Genomic DNA, 2486 nt, shown 5'->3' with positions numbered 1-2486 from the left:
ATCCCCCTCCCTGCAGGTTCGCGGATAGCGGGATAGCGCCATAGTAACTGATAGACCCGCCCCTCGTCCAAGCTGCAGAGTGCCCCGTGCATGGACACGCTCCCCTTTAGGGAATTTGGCACACAGGACAAACACAGGTCCCCTTCGGGGAAATCTGACAGCGCGCACAGAGGGCTCCCTCTTTGGGGAATTTGGCTTGCAGGACACAGTTCCCCTTCGGGGAATCTTAGAGCGTGCACAGAGAGGCTCCCCTTTGGGGAATTTGGTGTGCAGGATGGACTCCACTCCCCTTCGGGGAATCTGGGAGAGTGCACGGAGGCAGCTCCCCTTCAGGAATTTGAGAGTGTGCAAAGCCCTAGCTGGTTTGGCTCAGTAGAGAGAGCACACACAGGACGCAGCTCCACTTCAGGGAATTTGGCACGCCGGACACAGCTGCCTGGGATCCCTGACTCACAGCGCATTCACACTAAGAGCCAGTGACTCCAATTGTTGGTGCATGCACACACGGGGACCCTGATTCTCAATGAGAAAGGGCACAAGGCAACAGAGACTCTGACACTCGATTCTTGGTGCAGACACAGGGAAACTTTGACTCCTGGCACATGCTAAGGATCTCATTTTTAGCACATACCAACAGTGTGGTGCAGACAGGGCCCCTGATTCTAAGTGTGCACACGAGACCACACAGAACACTGGGGACACTGACCCAGGGCAAGCCTGGTTCCCACCAACCAATGGCAGCCACACGTCCTAGTGTCAGAACACTTCAGTGAAACTCGGGTGGAGCGAAGTCCCCACAACACACGGCCCAGGTCCACGCAAAGTGAAGCTTGAGCTTTCTGGTGATAGTCAGAATGGGGAGAAGACACAATCCCCAGAGGAAAGAAAATGAGGAGTCGCCAAGAAAGGAAATTAGTGAAACTGAAGCTTGCAACATGACCGAAAAAGAGTTCAGAGTAATGGTCATGGAATTTATACATCGGATGGATGAGAAAATAAACAACTTATGCAAGAATCAGGAAGAAATGAAAAGTGATATAGCTACAATCAAAAACACCATGGAAAGTTTCAACAGTAGACTAGAAGAAGCAGAGGACCGAATTAGTGAGTTAGAAGAGCAGGTACAGAAACAAGCTCAATCTGAACAGCAATTGGAGAAAAAAATTAAAAAGCAGGAGGAAAGCCTAAGGGAGCTTCGGGACAACATGAAATGAAGTAACATGCATGTAATAGGGCTGCCAGAAGGACAAGAAGAGCAGCAGGGATTAGAAAATCTATTTGAAGAAATAATGACAGAAAACTTCCTGGATATGGGAAAGATAAAAGTTACACAAGTACAGAGAGTCCCAAGCAGGATCAACCCCAAAAGACCCACTTCAAGACATGTCATAATTTCAATGGCAAATATAAATGATAAAGAGAGAATCTTAACGGCAGCAAGAGAGAGACAGAGAGTTACCTACAAAGGAACACCCATCAGATTGTCAAATGATTACTCAACAGAAACACAACAAGCTAGAAGAGAATGGAAGGAGATATACAAAGTGTTGCAAAGCAAAGGACTGAATCCAAGAATACTATATCCAGCAAGGCTATCAATCAAAATTGAAGGGGAAATCAGGTGCTTTGAAGACAAAAAAAGGCTCAGGGAGTTTATCACCACCAAACCAGCAATGCAAGAAATGCTAAAGGGAATACTGTAAAAAGAAGAAATAAACAGGTAAGAAGGAACACAGACACAAAAATAGATATGACTACAAACAAATACCTTTCAGTAATAACTTTAAATGTAAACGGACTAAATGCTCCAATCAAAAGACATCAAGTGGCTGAATGGATAAAAAAACATGACCCATATATATGCTGTCTACAAGAGACTCACACAGATTGAAAGTGAAGGGATGGAAAAATATCTTTCAGGCAAATGGAAATGAAAAAAAAGCTGGGGTAGCAATACTTATATCTGACAAAATAGACCTCAAAGTAAATGCCATAACAAGAGATAAGGAAGGCCACTTCATAATACTAAAGGGAGAAATCCAACAAGAAGAAATAATTCTGGTAAACATATACACACCCAATATAGGAGCACCCAAATACATAAAAAAAAAAAACTCCTGGAGGATATCAAGGGAGAGATTAATAGCAATACAATCATAGTAGGAGACTTTAATACCCCACTATCACCATTGGACAAATCCTCTAAACAAAAAAATCATCAAAGAAACATCAATCCTTAATGACTCACTAGATCAGATGGAACTAATTGACATCTTCAGAACATTTCACCCCAACGCCACAGAATATACATTCTTCTCAAGTGCACATGGGTCATTTTCAAAGATAGACCATATGCTGGGTCACAGGCAAAGTCTCTTCAAATTCAAGAAGATAGAAATTATATCAAACATCTTCTCAGATCACAGTGACATAAAACTGGAAATCAACTACAATAAATACAATCCAAAGAAATCAAACACATGGAG

At 43.2% G+C, this 2486-nt stretch overlaps 1 non-coding gene across 1 annotated transcript; it reads right to left on the bottom strand.

Moving 5' to 3' along the window:
* Positions 1–690: 690 nt before the first annotated feature.
* Positions 691–769, bottom strand: MIR9215A-5 (microRNA mir-9215a-5). Its single transcript, NR_128924.2, is given in 1 exon segment — positions 691–769. It is a non-coding gene; the product is annotated as a microRNA mir-9215a-5 (primary transcript).
* Between the last annotated feature and the right edge of the window lie 1717 nt (positions 770–2486).

Source organism: Eptesicus fuscus, chromosome 8, assembly GCF_027574615.1.
Source record: "Eptesicus fuscus isolate TK198812 chromosome 8, DD_ASM_mEF_20220401, whole genome shotgun sequence".
Taxonomy (NCBI): Eukaryota; Metazoa; Chordata; class Mammalia; order Chiroptera; family Vespertilionidae; genus Eptesicus; species Eptesicus fuscus.
Note: the sequence above shows the minus strand (reverse complement) of the source record. Positions and strands in the feature narration are given on the sequence as shown.